Here is a 23,179-nt window from a genome sequence, read left to right as displayed (position 1 = left end):
GAGACTTCCCTCAATATTGCTTTTGGTTTGTGAATATCCATGAAAAGGTAGGAGAAGGCACAAGCTTTGCTTCTTGTTGCTACAGCTCTGTATCCACCTCTCAAGCAGCCTTATTTATAAAGAGGATACTATAGACAATTTTGTTAATGTATGCTTGGCTGAATGCCCCCTGGGACAAGTGAGTGAAGGACGTGACCAGCCACTTTTTCATCTCTGCAAACAAGTCTCTATACCGAGCTAGATCTGAATGGCATAAATGTCTTTATTAGAAATTTGCTTAATGTAGGAAAATATGCTGGATACCATGTTGAAATGATCTTTATGGGGATATAGGCTGCATGGTGGGGGGTCAGCATATTTTCTTGGCTTGATACCTTGTAGCTGTTTTATTATTTTTTTAATGAAGATAACGATTTTCAGTAGTTGTTCTTGAATGCTTGGTGTATAAGTGTGTTGGCAGTGTTTTACATCTCAGTGGAATATTTCAGCATGTACGAAAGCTTGGGCAGTAGCATGCTTAAAAAAAAAAAAAAAAAGCTTGCCCAGTCAGGAACAGGAGGTTTAGAATGGAACCCTTGCATGACATTAGTTGTCAATACTTCAAATCATGATGCTGATTGGCAGATAACATTTTTGAGTTACACAACTCGAGCCATAGATGTCATTTTAACTGAAAGGTAAACAAATTTTTAAAAAATCTGCTCTTATAGTTTACTTCAGTCATTAAATGAGACCAGCTATGGTGACAATGACAGAGTAAGGAAATACATGTATTATGGTATTTCTGATGAGAACAAAAATGAATCTAATTTTAGGAAAAATATTTTGTTATTATTTGCATGCTGCATAAAGAAAAGCAGGTTAAAATTAGCCATAGAAACAAACAGTAGGGGAGGGAGAAATTAGTAGTAATTTGATAATGAAGCATAGTATTAATATCTATTTGCTTTTTAGGTGCATAATGGATGAAGTTTAAATTGGGAAGGTTTATTCTTAGACACTGTTGAATACTTTTAATGGGTAAAAACTAAGGTCTGTTTCTAGATAATTTTCCATAACCTTAATTGTTCAAGTTGTTATCTAGGTAGTGCTTTCCTTAAAGGAAATAGAAGAATCTTAAAATGCACATCATCATGTAGTAAGTAAGAGTGATATAAAGTAGGATATTATATGCTCTGTTTGAACCTCGATGTGGTTTTGATTAACTAATCTAAAGCATTTCTGTTAAAATAATTACCTCGACTACAGGAAGATTTTTCTTGCTTCCACTGCTAGTCTTCACTTATAGCATAAAATTGCATTCAGATTTGCATTATCTTGTGATATATTGAAGTGATTTAATTATTTGTATTTTTTTTCACTTTGTGTAAGCAGTTAAAGTCCAGAAACTTGAAAGAGAGCTTTTTGAGCAAATGTTAAAACAAGATAAAAATATATAACCATTTGATGAACAAATGATATTTTTTATCTTACGCTTCTGTCAAATGCACAGTTTTCTCAAATTTCTTCCACAAAAACTTGATTTTTATTTTCTTATATAGAGAAATAAAACCAGCAGTTCCATTCATTGGATATTAACTCTCTTCAAGGTTTTCCTGTCTTGGTTTTTCAGGTATATGGTCCTCTGAACTTGAAATCAGGGCTGTTCTAGAGCTTTTTACACAAGAATTCTATTTTCCCACACCACTGGTTAATTGGTGTTGATTCCAACTTACTTAAATTTAAAAAGATAAAGGGAGAAATTTAGGGAAAAGTTAAAAACAACTTGGGTGACACAGGAGGGGTGACACAGGAGTATATCCGATGCATTGTTGTCTAGGTAGACAATGCTGAATGCTGGATTGAGATTATCAACATGTTCATCAGTATGTTGAGCCACTATATAGTTAGGTCTACTTTATCATGCTGGGATGTAAACAGTACACTGTATCTCTGCTTCAGATCCCTTCATGTCACCTCAACCTTCTTTTAATGGACAGGGTGCTACAGAGGAAGTGAAAAAGATGAGGTCCTTTCATCAACCAAATTTAAATTTGAAAATAAGGCATTCAGTCACTGTCCCTCTTCTTGTGACCCCCAAATGATCACTTATTAGGATCCTAGAGAATCTGGGACCTTCTGTATTATCAGGCAATTAAGATGGTCTTCTAGTTAGCTAGAATGAAGATAGTGAAAGGAACTGTTTCCATAGATACTGTCTTTAAAGATAAGGATTTTTTTTCAGATGCTTTTTTGACTTCTCTGAATCAAGCAGGAGAGATCAAACTTTAACAAGTTGACTTAAAAAAACCAACCCCCTTGGCATAGGTACAGCATTGCATCTTGCCCCAGAACCCATTAGGCAGCCCTCAGAAGGCTTGAGAGTCATACAGGAAAATGCTCATGCATACTCCCCGTTCATCATACTGTGTAAACCCTGATAAATACTGGATTCTAAAACAACCATTTCTAATCATGTCTCTAGGCTATAGGCTCTCCTGGTAAAAGCAAAACCTGCATGGGGATTGTTTTGAAAGTGGACATAACAGTTACCTCCTGTATAAGTAAGCATTCCTTAGCTCTAGTAGGCAATTTTTGTTTCCTGAGACCCTGTAGACAAGAAAATTGATAGTACTAGTAAAAAGGCTTGTGATTACTCTGCAATATAAATATCCGTAGCCACTCACCACTTGCTTTTGGCTCAGGCACTACTAGAATGAGTCACACAGCTTCAGTGGAATCCAGCCATCACAGGTATTAGATTATTATTGTTTAAGGAAAATCCTTGCTTGCTGCCAGCTGGCAATGAATTTTCTGTATCGTATAGCCTCAAGCATATTGGCCTTTGTCAACAAGTGTGGTCAGTAGCTATTTGTTGAAGAGTTCCTGTGAAGTGTTCATCTTCCATCAAATGAGTTTTGGCAAATACAAGATGGCAACAATCCCATATAAAAAGTGTAAACTTTCTGGAATAAAATGTAAAGAACTGTGTGTTTAAAAAATATGTTCTTGACTTCAGTTCAGAGTTAGCAACCAATCCACAGACTAATCTCCCTTCCAAGTTCTTGCAAGGCAGCAGAGTGCCAGGATTTTGCAAGCCTGGTTTGTGAACTCTGATTTTTTCTGGTTTATTCTTGTGAAATTTCCAAGTAGTGTATCTCTTCCCATAATGGTGGATAACTCCATCCAGACTTGCAAAGGCTGTCTCTCAAGGCTTCTGGAAAGGAAAAGTAGAGCATTAGATGCATCTAATGTTACACAGGTACTTGTGATTACTCCACATGCACAAAATGTCCCTAATGCTTATTCCTGGACTTGAGGAAAACTTAGCTCTTGATTTGAATTTGAAGTTAAAGTTTTTGTCACATAGACCTGCTCTGTTATAAATTGGTTTCCAGTATCTTTCTGGTACAAATATGCATGAAGAGGAATGTTTGTGATTACAAAGTCAGCGTTACTGTGGGCTCTTTTTTTGATTACAGCCCCATTGCTTGCTACTACAGTAGCATATATTTTCCACCTTAAAATGACAGTCTATTTTTTTGTGTATTTAGAAAGCCTTCCTTTATATGTATATGTTTTTTCTTACAGTAAATAACATTTTTCATAACAGGTTTTTTTGCATCTCTCCTTGCCTTTGGGTCAAGTTTGTCATCAACTTTCAGAGTTTCAGACTGCATCTTGTGACAAAAAGTGAACAACATAATGCCTATCATTGGGGTAGCACATAGACCCAGAATAATATATAGAGAAACTAAAGATGTTGGATAGCTCTTTTTAAAGATAATCCCCAGATGACACTAAGCCTGCAAGACCACCCTTGATAGAGGCATACAAATATAAGTTGACAGTCAGCTGGCCTTGTCCCTGCTGAGTAAGAAAAAGTTAATACTCCTAATTCAATGAAGCTTGCTTGTAGGATAAATAAAACTTTTATTTTCTACCCCTACTCTTTTGGATGCAGCGTCATGCCCTGTGGAGTTGTGGGAATTCTATAAAGTTCCTATCAGTGCTGACTCTTATCATGGTTTTTAATTGGTTTTCCTTAAAATGTCACACTAACCAAAATGCTGACTCTTGAGTATTTTTGTGATGGACTGAAATATATGGTTACAGTAGAACTTAATATGTCCTTCCAGTGGCTAAGAGACTCACTAGAGCCCTCATGGAAAAATTTGGTAATATAATAATGGTGAAACCAGTCGAATTTTATAAAAACCCAATAGTGTTCCATAATAATTAGTGTATATAAATGAATGGAGTATATCCATTTTGAAACATTTATAGAAATCTGTAACAGAATACTTTTCTTTTCTGTTGGACTATTATGGACTATTAAAACAAAACAAAACAAAATAAAAACCGAAGCCCTGTAGAAAGATGAATATTTTCTATTAAATTCTATAGGACTTACCCATTAAAGAAATTACTGAATCTTTCGGATTCAGAACGTATTTGAGCACACATAAAAATTAGCATAATGCCCTATAAAATGTACTTTGTTAATGTAGTTTGACAATCAATGTATTTAGTGTTTGGGTATTTCTTGTTATGCTAGTGTAGAATATTAAATATTTGAGTTCTTGCTATGTCACTTTATTAAGTCCTTCCTGTTTTTTTGCACTACGTAAAACATTTTTAAAAATTGTTGGCAATGTATAAAGTATGGATTGGCTATACTCGACTCTGCAGTGTTGCATAATAGTACTTACAGTAAACATTTATAAGTATATACTGGTCTAGCTGTTGGCCATGGAAGTAGCATTTCGAGGGGAATCCTATAAAGTACTGAGATGAACTGATGGAAGCTGGAACTTCCTAAGTCTTAACGAAGGCAGCTGAGCAGCAGTTTATCAGTACTGAATTGGCAGTATGACTCAGACTACCTTAAGTGGTGCAAGTTACAAGATTACAAGTGGCATATGGATAGGGTAGTAGACTTTCAGTGAATCTGAGGATTTGTTGTGTAAGTTGTGGATTTTATAGTAAACTTGAAATAGGTTTGGGGGCATACATAAGAAATGACATTTACTGAGTCATTGGCTGTACTGTTCCTCAATTAATTTGTTGAATAACCTTTTGAACTGGGTTAAGCTATCAGTCTCTATAATATCTTATGGCAACAAGTTCTACAAGTTAATTGCAAGTTTGACCTGCTAATTTTAAATAAAAACCATGAGAAATTTAAGCAGAATATTAATTGGAAACATGGGCATTTTGATGACTTTTTTCTGTGATTGGATTTTTGGAGTTTGTTGGAGGCTTAGAACTTACAGGATACAAATCCTGGTTTTGGGTTACACACCTGCACAGATTGGAGCCAGAGACGGTGTTTATCATCACCTCTACAAACAATATCTTCTGGAATTTCAGATCTGCTCCTTATTTCTTTTTTCTGTTCATCAGATTTGTAGCACACTGTTAAGTGCATTGCAATAGGTAATACCAGTGTAACAATCTAAGAGGCAGTGTTGTTTCCCCTCTTTTGAAATATCATCTAATTTTATTGGAAATCAAATTGCTCATATACAATCTTTAAGCCATTCACAGAAGTCATTCAATAAGAATTCAGCTGTGCTCACTTTTGATGAGCTCTTATTACGAACACCACCAATTTGAAATTTTATACATTCGTAAAGAAAAAAGATAAACTGTAGGGTTTATGATATTCAGCCTAAACTCAAATGTTACTATTATAGTACAGCATTTAGCAGAATCCTTAGTTTTGGGGCATGGTGTGTTTGTAAGGAATTGTGCCATTTCTTAGTACAGCACATTACATAATGAGAAGCCTATTTTATTATGCTAGCATACACTTTTTTTCTTTGAAAGTTGATGTGCTACTGCAAGGCCAAAGAATCTGCAGAAGCTGTTGGAAATTTCTGTTGCGACTTTTCCTTCCAATTCTGCAGAGTTCTATATATCCAGGTCATCTTTAATTGTTCAAAGTAGTCACTGTTTAAAAAAAACGTTTTACGTATTCCTGAGGCCCAGACACTTGTGTCATTTAAGTATTTGTTCATGTGGACCTTTTATGTAACCTGAAGTCTTAAACTTTGTTTCTGCTTTGAACAGAAGAATTTTATGGCATAAAACAGAACCAGTGGTTTGGTACTGTTTCCTAGTAGCTAAGATGAAAAGCAAATTGTCCCAAATCTCAGAAGAGCACTCAGATCTCAGATTTATGGATCAGTTGCTCCTGTCCCAGGAGAAACCTAGAGCGTACCAATCCTCAGAAATTTTCTCCCAGAGAAAAAATGCCCAGGAGGAGCGAACGTCTGTACACACTCTTCTTTGAGAGAAGGTATAGCATAGTCCTGCAGCATAGCAGGGTGCTTTGCATACCCATATCCGCAGCAGGTCTGCCTGTGTCATGTTAGAACAGTGTAGGTAAGGGAAGTCGGCAAGCTGCATCTGTATCTTTGGGATAAGGATCGTCTCTAAGGGCTGAGTCGGTCACGCTGGGGCACAGAGCAGGGCTGGACACAACCCACAGCTGGATGACGCACCTATCCCTCCTCCAGGGCAGGGGACAGTGGATGGGCAGGGGCAAATCTGCATGTGAGCCGGGCCCTTCCTATGGATTATGCCAGCTGCAGTGGGCATTGCTTGCCTGTGCCCCTCCACAGGGACGGGATAGCAGCTGACTTAGAACTGGCGCAGATCAGGGGAATCCGACTGTTTAATTAAAACAAAGTACTACAAAGGCCTGTGGTGGGTGTTGATACAATGTGATTCCTGCCCCTTGCTCTGAATGTCAAAGTGAAGAAATTCAATGCAGTGCAAGGAAATGGCAGGAGTAATTATGCAGCGGTTGCCCAGTGGGGTGGGGTGGGATGGTCAGGGGCTGCACCCGAGGGGACTGTTGGGGGTCTCTGATGTACTCCTGGCTTGGAGCTGGCTTGTGATGTGAATGGGCACCTCTATTGTGGAGCCAAGAGTTGCAAGACTGTCTGTGAACCTGAAGGATATGGAAGATACCAATGGGTGGGACAAGGATTGAAAGCAGGCCTCAGCAGAGGGATAGCCCAGGATGGTAGGGACGGAGGGCTCACCAGAGTACAAAGCTGACACCTTTTGGATTTGACAGTACATCATAGAGGCTGAGCCACACTCCCTCAGCCTTGTGTTGTGTGAAGTGTAGGAGGGAATGATGTTAGGAGTACGGAGAGCCTGGGCCCTTGTCTGCTGCCAGTAGGGGTGATTCCTAATGACCAGTGGGGGAATGACTGATTTGGAAGCATATGCTGAAAATGTTTTCTCTTCCCAGTGTCCGATTTAGACGGGCCTGGGGCATTGGTACTGTGCTGTTTGGGGTGAAACCTGAAGACCGGGGCAGGATGGACTGAAGGGAAGATTATGCCAAAAATGTTTCTGCATTTATATTAAGGGGGTTACTCAGACTTTGCCCGCAGGAGCTGTCCGCGCCCCTAAGGCTGCCTGGGACTCAGGCAGTGAAGCCTGTCCCCCCCCCCACCAGTTGTGTTGCGACTCAGGCCATGGAGCCTGATCCTCAGTGGGAAACAAAATCTCGTGATGATTACCCCCGACCTGGTCGTGAGGCGTCACGGCTTGGTGGTGCATGATGACGTCACAAGGTTCTAGTCTGTCTAGAACCACATAGTCTCCTGCTCTGCAGCCACGTTGCATGGGGCATGCTGAGTCCATTAACCAAGTGACTCAAAATAACCCAAAAGAGGTACCCTATGGGGTTTGGAAAATAGCTAAATGCCTCATCGTCGACTTAGTGATGTGCATGAATGGATGAACGAGATTCCCACTGTCCCTACCTGTTGTCTAGTGGAACCACAGCCAAGGGAATGGTCTTGGCAGAGTGAGCAGGGAAAGAAGACCCTCTCACCCACAGCGCACCGCATGTTTGTTGGGAACCTGGTGCTAAATCATTCGTAGACAACCTGATTCTGGGTCAGGGTTTGGTACGTAGCAGATCAGCTACCTCGCTGTGATCTATTGAAAGTCAGCCCTTGACACAAGCAGCTTTTGTCTCAGTGACGATCCCCCCGAACACCTGACTGACTCCCACCTCTGCGGAAGGGGGCTGCCACCATGCCCGCAGTGGGCAGGGGCCCCTGGAGACTGGTGGGAGGGTACAGAGACAGGCAGGGCAACCCTTGCGTGGGGAGGGCACCGCTGTTCTCCCCTTTCCTCCCACCCTGGGCCAGGTTGACTTGGCTCCCAATGTGTGACCAGGCTCCGGGCGTGTGACGCAGCAGTGCAGAGGGCCTCAGGGAGGGGAGCCAGCAGGTGGGGAGGGTCCAGCCCTTCTCCGACCCACTTATCACCCTACATTAAAAATACACTTATCAACCTATCTTTACAAAGCTATGCATATTGAGCATCCTTATTTTACCAAGACTTTGTATCACAGAAACAATTACATATAAAAAACAGATGATTTTATATATATTAAACCTTTAAACAACGTGCATCAACTTCCCACAAAAAACCCCCAAACTCTTATAAAAATCCTTTTCTTCATACAGAACCCTATGAAAAAATTGTTACCTCAGTAACCAACTGAAACTCTCTGACCCTCCCATCCGTCCTCTGCTGCTTCAGTGAGACAAGTGTGTTCAGTCTTTTTTCACTTCTTTTCTGCCTCTTCACTGATCTCTTCCTTGCTCCAGTTGATGTAGTATTTTAGTACATGTGGCCCTAGCTTAAGGCACTCTATTTCAGTGAAAGCCAACCCCTTAAATACTTAGGGGTTTTGTACTCTCCATAAAGTATTTTCAACACATGCTGATAAAGTCCTTCATAACCTTTCCTCAGCTTCTTTTGGTATGAGTCCATACAGTACCATCTCCTGCACTAATGACTGGTTTTATTGGTGATGCTCAGAAAGCAGAATATACTTTCCCACACCCATATTGCCTATGGAAACTCCCAAAACACGCCCCACTGTTTCTTCTTCCCTGCACCTCTTCTTTCATCACCTTAATGAGCTTTTCAAGCCCCACCTGTGTTGTACGTCTCTCATTGGCAAGTTATTTCGTACAACCATCCATGCCAGGTCAGCATGCCTTTTAGCTGTTTACCTGCCAGCACTCTCTACATCTTCGCCACTTGTCCTTCTGTGAAGTTTCCCATCAGCACCATTCTGCATCTGTCCCTTACTGCTGTCATCAGTTTCTTATGATCCTTCAGGACCTCCAGCTGTACCTTCCCTGTTTTATACCTCTGCATGAATCCTTCCTTCTTATGTAATGAAGCAGTGGTTACCATGCCCATGGACTCTTCAGAGAGGTATGATATACTCCCTATTTTCTTAAAATTGCAGCTGTGTGAAATCAGGTGATATACGCTGCTTTCCCCTCTCCATCCATTCCAGTCTTACGTATTGTGCTTACATATTTTGCATAGATGAACAATCCCTAGTCTGGCAGCCCCCAGCCCACATCTCTCTTGTTTTGTACAGGTAAGCTCTAGCTAACCTTTCTCTTCTGGCATTCCAGAAAAACACACGCGTTTCCCTCTCTACTTCTGTTATTTCCTGCCATGTCAGTGGGAATACAATTCCTGTATATAGAATAATAGGCAGCAGCACAGCCTGAAATGCATTATCTTGCTGCCACATTTTCTCATGGTGCATTACCTTGTCCTTTGGTGTCCATCAGGATCCCTAGCACTCTGAATTCTCTGTCTTATTGGAAAGCCCAACTTCTCTTAGTTCCTTCAGTTTCTCACTCTTATTATGGTGCTTTTTGGTCCATTTAGGTTAGCCCCTGCTGCTTCTCCATACTCAGATGTATGCTTTAGCACCCTTTCTGTTGAAAGTCTGTCTCTAACTAGTACATTTATATCATCAATGTATAGTATGCATTTAACCTCTCCTCCTTCCGGTGTCTTTAATCCACTTATGACCTTGTCTTTTCTTATTCTTTGTGCTAAGGGTTCCATGCTGCACACAAAAAAGTAGTGGCAACAAGAGGCATCTTTTTCTCACCTCTGTATGGATTGTAAAGACCCTGCTGAGGTGCCCATTAATTTGGACTTGTCTCTCCACTTCTGTATGCACTAACCTTATCCAACATATAAACTTCTCTGGGAACCTTATTTTTTCCTAGCACCTTAAATATGTAGTCATGATCCACTCTGTCACATGTTTTCTGTAAATCTAGGTTTGCTATAACTGTGTTAGTTTTATTAGATGTGGGACAGGGCATCTCTGATCATTCTGATTGCTTCAGAGATCTTCTTACCTGGTATTGCTCATAGTATCTTTTGGAGGTTTCGCCTCATCCTCAAAGCCACCATCTTGGCCATTGACTTATAGTCCATATTCAGGAGTGTAATCAGTCTCCAGTTTTTGAGGACCTCCTTCTCCCTTTTCTTGAAGAGTAAGATCACAATGCATCTTGTAAAATTTTTCCCTGCCTCTTCTGTTTGCCCTATTTCCTCAAAAACTTCCACTATATCCTTCCCCCAAAACTTCTCATAAAATTCCATAGGCAGTCCATCTCCTCCTGGTGAATTCTTTTTTTAAAGGTTTTTAAACACTCCTCCTCTTTTAAGCTTATCTTTTCTTCCATCTTCTTTGCTTCCTCCCCCTCTGCTTTCTCTTCAATCTCTTCTGTCATCTTCTTCCTCTGTTTTCTTCTTTAGTATAGCTCTTTGCAAAATCTTCTCATTGCCCACAATAACCCCGCCTGATTTCCCACCTGAGCACCACCTTCTTCCTGCACTGCTTTAAGCCCTCCTTTTCCTGCCTTCACTTTGGCTGACAAGTTTTGGGACCACTCTTCATTTTCTCCCACCCAGGGAGGGTGTTTGAGGTAAGAACATTTTTGCTCTCATCTTTCTTTTAAACCAGGTTTCTAACTTTTACCTTCTCCTAGCTCTTCCTGTATTTGTGTTCCTTCTGTGGCTTCCTTTAGCAGCTCCTGTATCTTTCCTTGCAGCTCTTAGCTCTTCTGTTCTTTTCTCTATGCATCTTTGGCCTTCCTTCTTGAAGAATTGTCCCATCCTCTTCTTCAACATTATCTACCGTTTTCTGGTGCTTCGGAAATATTTATTCAGTGCTTACCACCCTTCATATTGTCTTGTATATGCTTGACATCTCTCTTCATCTTGCAACAGCCACACATTTAATTTCCACAGTCATTTCCTTCTCATGGGGCTCTTACCAAGACTCATTTCCACCTTCAGCATCTGGTGATCACTAAAAGCCACATGTATAGTTTCTTTCTTCCTTATCCCTATTTCTTTTGATTCAAGCACAAAGTTCATTTTTGATTGTTCTTTCCATTGTGGTCTGTTCTAGTGAAAACGTTCTCCCCTGCCCACACAACTCTTAGCAACTCATCTTTTATCGTATGTGTTAATAGTTTGGATGAGCTGTCTAAAGCTCCATTTCCTCCTTCCCCTGTTCTGTCACCCACTGCAGTTACACAGTTGAAATCTTACACGATCATGCATGATCTCTCTCTAACTATGTAAACTTCTAGCTTTCTAAGTGGTGCATTTTTCTCTCCCTCGGCAATGGTGCATATACATTGAAAATTTCTAATTCTTTTCCCCCAACTGATAGTATCATTCATTGTAATCTGCACTGATGACTTCTACCTGCTTTGCTGTCAGCTCTTGGTTTTTGAATAATAATGCAATCCCTGTTGCTTTGTTCTCATTTTGTTCCTGACCACCAAAATGGTCCCCATCTCCATCTTTCGTCAAAGCATTTATAATCCCCATCCTCTAGTATAGCACATTCTTGTAGGCAGATTGTCTGCCCTTACTTGGTTCAATGTTAGTTCAATCTCTTCTCATCTTTTCCTTGTTATGATACTCCTGATGTTAAGTGAAACTATTATCAGTGCCATTTATGCTTCTTTTAAAACGAGTGCACCTGTCCCTTTAAGATTCTTCTGTACTGCTGCTCAGGTGACTGACTCCTCCGCCTTGCTCACTTGCAGTCCTGTAACCTTTGCAAGCTGCTGGGTCAATTTTGGATTTAGGGAGGTTGCATATTCCTGCCTCTCCACTGCTTCTTGCCTTCTGGTTTCCATTTGAGCTGGAGCCCAGAGGTGTTAGTGTCAGAAAATTGCTCCCTTGCTCCCTTGCTCTTCCTTGCTCGTTATCAGGCTCTTCTTCCTGGTCTTCAGCCCCTATATTGTCTTTCTTTTCCTCACCTGTGTCTCTCATTCTTTCTCTTGTTTCATCTCCTCTGCTGTTGTCTGTAGGGTGTTTTCTTTCTTCCCCAATCCTGCCTCCATGTCTGAGCTGTTTGCTGCTCCTCCTCCCCTTCTGTTCTGTTTCCTATCTTCTCTTGTGCTGATAGGAGAAATTTCTCCTCCTCCTTCTCTGGTTCATCCTCCCATGGGGTTTCTTCCACCATTTCTACATTAGTGCTCAATCCTTTCTTTCCTCTGCTCTCCTCTTCCAGGTGTTGCTCTTCCCTAGAGGTGTCTGACTATACTTGCAAAGGTTTTGGGGCACCTACAATACAAGTGTCCCTCTCCCTTGCAAATAGTGTATTTTAGGAACTCCTGGCACTTTGCTCTTATGTGCCCCAACCCTTCACATCTGTAACACACCATGAGTGGACAGTTTTTGTTTTAAGAAAGCAGTCAGGCTGGTGAGATTCTGTTTGCACCTTCACTGTCAAACTGTACTTTAATTATTTATTCACTCTCACTCTCTTTTAATTATTTCAGGTATCCTTCTCAAAGTTCAGTCATATCTTTTTTTCCCCCGTAATTCTTCAATAGTGTACTTCAGTTACTTTTCCCCTTTATTTTTAAAGCTAGTGTGAACACAACTACTGTAAAATCCCTGAGTGGGAAATGGTAAAAATGCCAGTTACCTGAGAGCACAGGGTTTCTGCCTGGATCCAGGGGGGTGTGTGTGGGGGGATTGGTGGCGGCCGCATGGGGAGCACGGGGCAGGGGGTGTCAGTGGCCGCACGTAGAGTGGGGATAGGGGGTGTTGTGGCAGTGGCCACATGTGAGCCCTCCTACCCGTGTATCCCCCGCAAGTGTCTGGCCAGCTGGCTTGAAATTCTAGTTACTAGAGTGTGCCGGTTAGTAAAATCCCGGATAACAGGGATTTTACTGTACCTTTTTCTTATCAGGCTGTCCAAAGCTTCCTGACTGTTTTGATTTCCATTTTTCCCCTAGTCTGCTTTACTAGGATAATTGCAGCTTTCCACAGGTTTCATATTCTTCGTTATCTTAAACATAACCACCCTGTTCTCCCATTATTATGTGTAAGATGCTATGATATTATATACCAACTAAATTGCACACAATACACTGCTGCCTACCTTTTGCCTGTGATATACCATTTTTTTGCCTGGCCAGGGTAAATACCAGTGTGGAAGGCAGCTGACTGAAGTTGAGCCTGAGTAAAATGGGGAGGGGGGTGAGGGTGAAAGTTGGGAAATGAGGTGAAAGGAGTCTGCCTCCAGATTTAATGCATCTCTGTACGTTCTAGAGGTGGTTGGGGATCCATTGCTGCTGGACACAAAGATAGTGATAATTCCAAGAATGTTTTGTGCCATTTATAATTAGCCATAAAATGGAGCCTCATCTATTAAATAAGCACTGGTCACAGTCATCTACCCCTTTGTGACTTTCAGACCATATTGTTACACCTCACTATCTAAGAATGAGCACTACTGCATTGAAAGAGCTTCAGTTGGTCCAGAATACAGCAGACTTCCTCAGCAACAGCTGCCAGCAGTCCAAGTGCTCTGCTCACTGCACCAGCTTTCTTACTGAACACCTGGCCAAATTACAGGCCTCTGAATTGATTGTAAAAGGCCTTTCCCCATCTAGAATTGCTCCAAGATTATTTCAAAGAGCACTTTTTAAGATGTCCTGCTGTAAGCTACATGTCAGGAGCTGTGGAGATACTGGCTTCAGTGATGAAGTTCATTGGAACAGGAGTGGGGCTTTCTTGGCGCCAGCGCTAAAACTTTGGATTTTGTTAGCAGAACAAAACATACAACTTAATACATTTTCTGCTACTCTGGAATAGAAGTTCCTAATGGTGAGTAAGTTGAAAAGAGTCTAAGAAAGCTTTGCATTCAAATCCTATTGAAAAACACTTGGGAACTATGTATGAATTTGTGCCTTTTGAGGGCCTTCCCTGTTACAGTTACTCTCAGAATTTTAGCAAAAATAGGCATTCTCCTGTTAACACCTCAGACGTGCTCTATTCTCTGAAATGTTAATTATTGTTTGGACGAGCTACTGTATTTTTGTGTGTGCTTTGAACCACTTCATGTCCTGAAGAGAGGCATGAAGGGTTAAATACAAGACCACTTTAAAATGAGTACTATTTAATATTAAAAAATAATAAATTAATATGACATTACTAATGATGCATGTACAGAAGTCAAATTGCAAAAACTTGAATCATTTTTGCACATGCAACCATCTGTTACAACAGGCGGTTGAACTGACGACAATATTCTTGGTTGGGAAAGTGATTGAAAATATATTTTTAATCTTTATTTTTAAATGCTGTTCATATGGTTACAGAGGAATAGAACCAGTTACTGAGTAACTCGACAAAGGAGTGTAGAAGCTGCCTCTTATATTTTTCTGTCATGTTTGCAGTAGGCAAATTTATATGAAAGAGGTAAAATCCACTAATTTAAATTACATATAGAATGGAATGAGTTTGGAGTACAGAGACCTATTTCTGTGCATTTCCAAAACACTGTACAATCATTATATGAACATTGTACCAGCTATGAGACAAACTGTTGAATTTCATTTTTATTGGTATGCATACGCAGTTCATACAATCAAGTTTCTGAAAGCCCTGTTAATGTAGTAATGTCAAACCTCTACCACTTTCTAGAGATTTTGTTTTATTAATGAATATATACATATATAATGGATATGTGTTTTGTCCACAGTCACAAGGCAAATAAAATGTAAATTGATCTTGGGTGTCAGGAATTACCAGTTTTGTGCTTGACTCAGATCACACTAATCTTTAGAGGCTATTGTCGTGCAGTAAGCATGTGCATGTAGTTTGCACTGAAGCTGTAGAAAAGGAAGCTGTACAGCATGTCAGCTAGCAAAAATTGCCTTTCCTGACCAAAGGGGTCCTTGATTACTCCCTGAATCAAGTAGTGTATTGAATATATGCTGTTAATGGATATGCGTGTGCTTGTCCATATTCACTTAATTTTGCAAAAGCTCTTCAAATCAGCATAATCTAACACTACATTAGTGTAGCTTAAGAAGTGACAGAAGATATGAATGCTTCGTAATAGAATTAATGAAGTAATTATCAAAGAAGTCTGTGGGAGGTAATCACTGAAACCCAAAAGAGCCAACAAATCTACCATATCACTAACAACCTAATGCTTGGGAGAGAGTTTCTGTCCCAACCTACTTCATAGTTCAGTAAAGTTTCTGTAAACTCTGTTAAGGCAATAATGTCAAAACTCCACTGCTTTCTAGAGAGTTGATTTTATTAATGAAGAAAATGATAAGATAACATTATCATAGCTTTTTTGGTCTGGAGTTGCTATCACAGGTCTACTGTGCTCAAATATTAGAGTGTCATGTATAGGACAGGGAATGAATCACCTGAATCTGTGATTTAGCTGTGCCCTTAATCTTAGCAGGAACAATACCTGTTCTCTGAATGGGTTAATTCAGGCAACCATGTAAATAGAGATAATATAAAAACTTGCAGTTCAGAAGTTCTTCCATGTGGCAATTCAGTCACCTTTTTACGTTTGTATTCTAGATCAGGGATAGGCAGACTTTTCTGGCGGTGGGCTGAAATGACCCACTGTGGATTGGACATATGTTGGAGGGTGGGTGCGAGCACCCTGCTGCCACTGCTGCCTGCCTCCATGATGGGACAAGGAAAGTGCCTACAGATGGTATTTGTCCCCATGGTGGCATAGGGAGAGCACCTGCAGCCAAATGCTGCCAGAGCTCCATATCTGTGCTCTAGATCCAAAGGCTCTACTAGTTGGATTCAGCTGGTGGGCTATAGGTTTCCAACACCTGTTCTAGATGGCAGAGAATGTATATTTTAAACAATGCTGTGATTTAAAAAAAAAAAAGAACAATTGTTACTGGAGTTAGCCTTTGACTTTTAAATCACTGACCAGCTGGGCAGTGGGGCAGCAAGGGAGAGCTGGCAGGAGCTGAGAGATGGATTGGGAAGACTTTTCCACAGCTCTGCTCCTGGCTGTTCGCTTTTAAATCACTGCTCCAGTACTCAGCTGGGGAGAGGAGGCAGCAGAGGGAGGCTAGCAGGAGCCAACCAAGCTTCCTGCTGCTTTCCCAATCTGGGGACTGCCTGGTTTGGGGAAGAGGGAGGGAGTGGTGGTTGCTGCTCCTCTCACCACCCAGTTGACAGGAGGTAGGGGAGCAACTGCTCCCCAAACCTCAAAATTAGGGTGGTCTCAGTCTGTGGAAGGCAGGGAGTATTTGCTTTAGCTTCACTCTTGGTTTCCAAGAGGTCCCCAGCAGTCTGAAGGAGTTGAACTGGGGGAAAATGTATAGATCTTCAATCTCCTAGGGGTGATTTAATCCTGTTCATTGCTGGGTTATTTTTCTGTGAAAAGTCTCAGTATATCTACACTTTTGGTTTCTGCTGGGAGAATGGCTGTTTTCCCAGTAAAAACTGAAGGTCTGTGCCTGGCCTAGGTCAGCTGGAAGCAGCTTTCAGTGAACATCTGGTACTTAAAGCCTTGTCTGATAACTTATATCTGATTTCTTGTATTTTTCCTTAACATTATTTTGTGTCTTTTAAGATTTCTGACCCAAGCTCATGTTGTCTATTTACATGCCACTGTAATGAGGGGTGCACCCATAAAAATTTTCTTGGCCCATACCGATGGCTGATTATTAACCAGCCATAATAGCTGATCCAATAGCCAATTGACTGCAGCATCCTGACAGTAAGTCTGTGGTGGGGAAGGAGTGTAGGGGAGGGAGAGGATGTGGGGGGCGGTGCAGATTGAGGCCCCCACAGTCAGGGAGGGAGTGGGGCTGGGGCAGGGGAAGTTGCTGCCCAGCCAGGGTGGTGAATGTCATGGGCAGCTTGTCCAGGGAATGCTGGCGGGATGGGGAAGGGGTGTGGCTCCCTGTTACTGTGCACACCCCAGGTGGAGGCATGGGGAGAATGTGCCCCTTGGGTTTGTGTGTAGGGTGAGGGTGGGCTGTGCGTTGTGGACTCGGGGCCAGGGGCTGTGCTGGCCTCTTCCTGGCAGGTGGGCAAGGCCAGAGCAGTGTTCAGGGTGGGCTCAGATGTGTGGGGCAGTGTCACGGCGCGGGGTCCTAGGAGTGGCCGTGATCTCCCCTAACACCCCCTACCATGCCAAGTTCACATTAAAGCACCCTTGTTCTCGCCCACCACATCTTTGATGTTATGTATTTTATAAGGGAGACTGCCTTTTGTCCCCTTGGACACCCTTCATGCTCTGGTGTATCCTGGCCCCTGTTCTGTATTGTTTGACTCGGTGCACCCCAGCCTTATGGGCTATGCATGGCTCCAACCACCCCTGTACCATGCCCCAAGCCTTGCAGATGTACCGGACATTGTTTGGTCAATTTCCCTTTCCGTGCCCTACGGGTACGCTCTGGCTTGTCTCGCAGCTTGCGCCCCCACTGGTGCTCTCTGGCTTGTCTCACAGCTGCCCGCTCTGGGGCTTCTCGCCTTAGGGCTCAGGCGGCCTTGGCCTTACCTGGCCTCCTTCCAATCCTCTGCTCCCCTCCTCAGGGCTGGGGTCAGTGCACCCTGGAATGTTGTGCCCTGTCTGGCACCGGTGTCCCCACGCTACCGTGGAGCCCCTATGAGGCCTCCTCCAACCCCTAATAGCCTTACCCAGTCCTCCGGTTTTAACCAGTAAACAGAAACTCTAGCCTCTTGGCTACAACATAAATTCGAACTATCCAGCTCTAACCATATTCAAGTCTGTGACAAGGTTTCTCCCTCTCTCACCCATAGCAACTGCTCAAGTATCCTGGCCTCTTCCTTCTTGTTGCTCCGGCACAGTTCCCACCCCTATGGCTGCTGGCAGGGAACTGCCTCCCTGGCCTCAGCCTGGATTTATATATAAGTCAGGCCCTGCCTCCTTCCGGTCAGCTGATCAACTGCGGTTGCCCCATCAACCAGCACCTGTACTTCTTCATAGGAGCAGAGCACTGAGTGCTCTGCGACAGGCATGCAGCAGTGATGGTGCTGGGAGGGGTGGCTATAGGAAATTTTGGGGAAACCATAGCTCCCCAAGCCCCACCCCAGTGCTGCCACTGCTGCTGCCTGCCTTGTGCAGCTGAGCTCACTCCGCCCCCTCCCCGAGCACAGCCCCAGCCTGCCAGGAAGAGGCTAGTGCAGCCCCTACCCTGAACCCACAGTGGGCAGCCTGCCTTCCCCCGACCATAAATCCAAGGGGTGCATGCCCCCATACCTCCCTCTGGGGTGTGCACAGATGCGAGGAGCCCCAACCCCCCCACCTTGGATGAGACCTCTGGCTCTGTCCCGCTCCCTGCCCTGGGGTTGCAGTCACCACCCTGGCTGGGCAGCATCTGTCCCTGCCCCACTCCCACTCTCTCTGTAGGGGCCTTGATCTGCCCCCTCCATGCCCCTTTCGCCCAACGGACTTGCTGGTAGAGTGCAGCTTTCCAAGCTGCTAGGCTGCATTCGTGGCCACATGAATGTTGTGGCTGCATGCATGCATGTGGCAGTTATTGGTGACATTATCGGGCAAAAAAAGCCAATTGTCAATAATGTTAATTTTCCTGTTATCGGAGTCAATCTGATTGTAACACTTATTGCCTCCTCCCCTACTTTAGTTTTAAGAATGCAGTGTTTTGACTTCTGTATATACTTCTTTCAGCTGTTTAATTGTTATATAAGCAGATACGATAGATTGTTCTCAAGGCATGGCTTTTCTGTTTCAGTTCTAATTGCTCTATTTTGCAGTGATATACAGGAAACCCTCACTATTCGTGGGTTTGGTATTCGCAGTTCAAATATTCGCGAATGCCAAACCCGCTTCTTAAATACATTTAAAGGAGCTCCTTGGGAACTCCACAATTGCTGCCACTGGGGTCCAGCCTCTGCACTCCCACTGCCGCTGTCGCCAGAGAGGCCGTGTCCTGCCCCAGCTGCTGGGGGCACTGTGTTCATGAATGTAGAGCCTTATTCACAAGTTTTGCCATTTGCAGGGGATACGAGAACATCTCCCCCGTGAATGGCAAGGGTCACTTGTATTTAGAATCCCATAAAACTCCATAAGTCCTAGCTTTTTTTTTTTGTATTAAAGCACATTAGAAAATAAAATACTTTCATGGTAAGAAAAATTGAAGGCCAGATAAGAATTTGAGTGACAGTTAATGTAGAGCTTTTGTTGTAGAATTCATAATACTTATTTGACATTTCAGTTGAGAAAGCTTAAATAGTTTACAAAGCTAATTAGTCCTCATAGTTTCTGTTTGTGTTGGGAATATATAATTTTTCCTATCTTACAGCTGAAGAAATAGAATGTTAAAAAGTTAGATGACTGACTTCAGGGCTTTGTTTTGTTGTTTTTGCCTTAGGTGGAAAAAGAACTCAGATTCTCAAAGTATGTCATGTCTTTTCATACTTATTCTCAAGGAACTGGGCAGACAGAGTAAAACTTCATAAGTTTCGGTTTGAATAAGTACTCCTTGAAAACGCCATTAGGATATACAATAGCAAAGACTTATTTGTATTAATAAAGGCAATGCTTGTGTAGCCTTGGATTAAAGAGGAAAACGGGTCCACTGGTCCATTCTTTTCTTGGAGATTTTCTCTTGATAGGTTTCTCTGAGCTTTGGAGAAATCTGGAGTTCCTTTGTTTAACCCAAGTACATTATTTAATTCAGAGTTTTTTCATATTTGTTTCTTTTGGGGCTATACCACTCCTCTTCCATTTTATACCTAGCAGAGTTTTTCCCTATTTGGTTATACTTTGGAAGTACACCAATCCTTTTTCACTTCCTTATGTTAATGCATCTTATGACTAAGCATGTTTAATGTCATCGCTGCATAGATCAAACCTACATCAGGTTGTAACATGACACAACCTGGTACCTTTACCCCATGAAACACAAGCCTACACATGTTATATATACTATCTACATGCCCTGGATCTTAAAAATGGGAGAGGGTTACCCAGAACCCATTTTACAGAGATCAAAGATTTCAAGCAACAGAAACAAAATTAAGAGAAACGTCATCTCAAAAGTTTCATAGGTATTGGATGAGGAAAATGCATACACTTCATTTTTGTTTTACAATGCTACATGTGAGAATTCAAAACCTAATACAACATGTTTTTCTAAAATGTATGGAAAGTTTGTACAACGTTGTGGCATGTTTCTTACTTCACTGGTTATGATGATGTTAATGCATGCTTTTTAAGGTGGTAGAATGGTGAGTTTGGCAAAAATATGTTCCTGTCCTGAAAACCTTGTTCTTTCGAGCAATTGCTACTAGAAGTGTACCCCCTCTCCGCTGGACAAGCCACGGCTCTGTTCTGGACCCTGCTCCTCTGCACCCTGACTGGCCAGCACCTGCCGCATCCCCAGGCCCATTCCCTCCCTCACCACAGCAGCCTTGATCACTTCCCTAGTTTTGTTGGAGATGCATCAATTGATGTATGCCAGCGTACTATGTGCCCAGTTGGCTACAGCGTTGTGCTGCTGGCTCATATTCATATTGTGGTCTGTTGTTACCCCCAGGTCCCTTTAATTCATGGTACTGGCCAGTTTGGTGTTGCCAAACCTGTAGGTGTGTAGGGTTTTTTTGTCCCCAGATGGAGCACTTTACGTTTCTCGACATTGAACTTCATTTGATTCTGATCTGCCCAACTTGCTGTTTAGGTCTGCCTGTATCTGCAGCCTATCTTCAAGCATGACCATGCGTCCCCATAACTTGGTGTTGTACGTGAACCTGGCCAGTGAGCTCTTCACCCCCACATCCAAATAATTGATAAAGATGTTGAAAAGCACTGAACTAAGCACTGACCCTGACTACGACTCATTTGACAGTCCAAAACACATCGTTGCAATTACATCTATACACATTCCTGTCACAATATCTGCATCACATTTCTGGGTGTCTGCACATTTGCTTGTCCATTACCATCACCCTTGCCTGTCGCACGCAACCTTTCCTCTAAACCCTAAGCTCACCTTGTCCTCCACCCAGCTGCATGCTTCCCTATGCCTGTCTATTTCTTTCCTAGTTCTTTCAGTTGTCACTGTCATAAGTTGTTGTCACTTTCTTCTTTCTTGTCATCTCATTGTCATCGCTCTCTTCAGGGGTCCCATCCCTGAATAGACCTCTTCCATGTGATCCCCACCATATCCTCCCCAACATCTTCCATTGTTTTCTTGTGGTATCCTGCATCTGGCTTAGTTCCATTCTGACACAGGCCTCTATTGAGAGATTTATGCATCTGTATATGAGCAGGTTCCTGGACTTCCACAAGGCATTTCTAAAGCAGGAAATGAATTAGTCAAAAGTGGGCCACTGGAATCCCCTGCTGCTTGGACAGGTGCCCGAACAGTGCCACTTCTCTGGTCAGGGCTTGGACCCTTGTTACCATCATAGTACAAATTTATGTAGGTTTTTTTTTGGTATTTCCTTTTTTTGCTCAAATATTTATTTCTACATCTATAAATAGATATATAACTTTACTTTTAACAACCTATCGTGTGACCACTGTGATTCACTTTACAGTCCAAAACACACTTTTAGAGTTACACCACTCTCAGCCCTGTTACAAAGACCGCACTGTATACCCATGCACCCACCACTGTCACCCTTAAACTGGGGCAGTTATGCAGAGAGTTATGCTCAATCCTTCCCCTCTCCCTTCCTTCCCTTCCCATCTTCCCCATTTGTTTGTCCAGTCCTTTCACTCATCGTCATCCTCATTGCTCTCTTTAGAGGACTTGCCTCCAAAAAGTCTATGGCAGCCTTCTCTTCCATATGAGGTTGGTCATCTTTCGCATCATGTTCTACTGTAGCATCAGTACATCTCACTTGGTCTAATTTTAATACAGCCCTCGACTGGGAGGTGTCTGTGTCTGTTTATTAGCAAGTTCCTGGTCTTACACTGGGTGTACTTGAAGCAGGAGATGAATTGGTCGAAGCAGGCTGTCAGGACCCTTTGTTGCTTAGTTAGGTGTCCAGACAGAACCACCTCTGTCATCAGGGTTATGAACCCTGTCATCACCAGGAGTATATGAACTCTTCAACACCTTTTTGGCATATGGACAGTCCCAGAAAAGGTGGTCAAATGTTTCTGCCTCCCACTGGCAGGATTGCCTGGGGCAGTTGGATGGGCATCTGCCCTGCACTATTTCTCTATGCCCGCATGAGGACTGGCCAGTAGACTACCTGCCAGTTCAAGTCTCTCTGTGCCTTCTGCAGGTCCTTGTAAAAGATTCACTCCTACATGGCCTGGCAGCTGTTACCAGGTAGTAGCTCTGTAGGAGATATGTTACCACCTCCTGTATCTTGTGGTGGTTCACCAGGGCTTCTGGGGCCTTGTTGTGCAGTGTGTATTTGTCCTGGAAGTGTTTCAGGACCTTGTAGAACCATGGGGACACCATGGCCCATGAGCTCACATTGGCTGTCATGTATACCTGACACTGTTGCAATAGTTGCCCTGCAAAATACTTTACAAAGCTGGCTGTTTTAGATTCTGTCCCTGTTGCCAGTTTGCAAATCTGGCTCTTGTACTTGGCTCAGAGGAACAGCCAGACATCTGGCAATCCCCCACCAGTGGATTCTCTGGGCCCACTCCTCCACCAGCTTCTGGCACTCACCCTCCCCAAGGACTCACATGGGCAATCCTGCATGGCCCCCAGGTCCTGTGGTCATGTAACGTAGAGTTCCTGGTAAAATGCTGCTGCCATCTCCAGCATCTCCTCATTTGACCTGTTCTCCAACCCTGCTCTATCTACCAGGCTGGTCATCACTTCCTTCTCGGTTTCTTTTATCTTGCTAAAATAAGCAGACCACTTCTTCCCCTCCTCTGTCCAGGGGGCCTATTCCCTATGCCAGCACTTAGATCAACCTCTGAGCTTCTCCCACTGAGGCTCAAAGCCAAACCCAAGATTGGATGAAAGGATCCAAAGTTGCTGGAAAACAATTTTCGGGGATCCCTTTTCCCAGTAAGTTCTACTGGGCATGGCTCTGTTTTACGTAAGTATTTAGCCCT

The 23,179-nt window shown here is 42.8% G+C and overlaps 1 protein-coding gene across 2 annotated transcripts in view; it reads left to right on the top strand.

The window, feature by feature from the left end:
• Nucleotides 1-23,179, top strand: part of CDK14 (cyclin dependent kinase 14) — a 614,101-nt gene that overhangs the window by 105,164 nt on the left and 485,758 nt on the right. The gene's annotated exons all lie outside the window — the stretch shown is intronic.

Source organism: Crocodylus siamensis, chromosome 5 (assembly GCF_052110815.1).
Source record: "Crocodylus siamensis isolate JL-2025a chromosome 5, ASM5211081v1, whole genome shotgun sequence".
In the NCBI taxonomy this organism is placed as follows: Eukaryota; Metazoa; Chordata; order Crocodylia; family Crocodylidae; genus Crocodylus; species Crocodylus siamensis.
The sequence above is the reverse complement of the archived record's forward strand: the minus strand, read 5'-3'. Positions and strand labels throughout refer to the sequence as shown.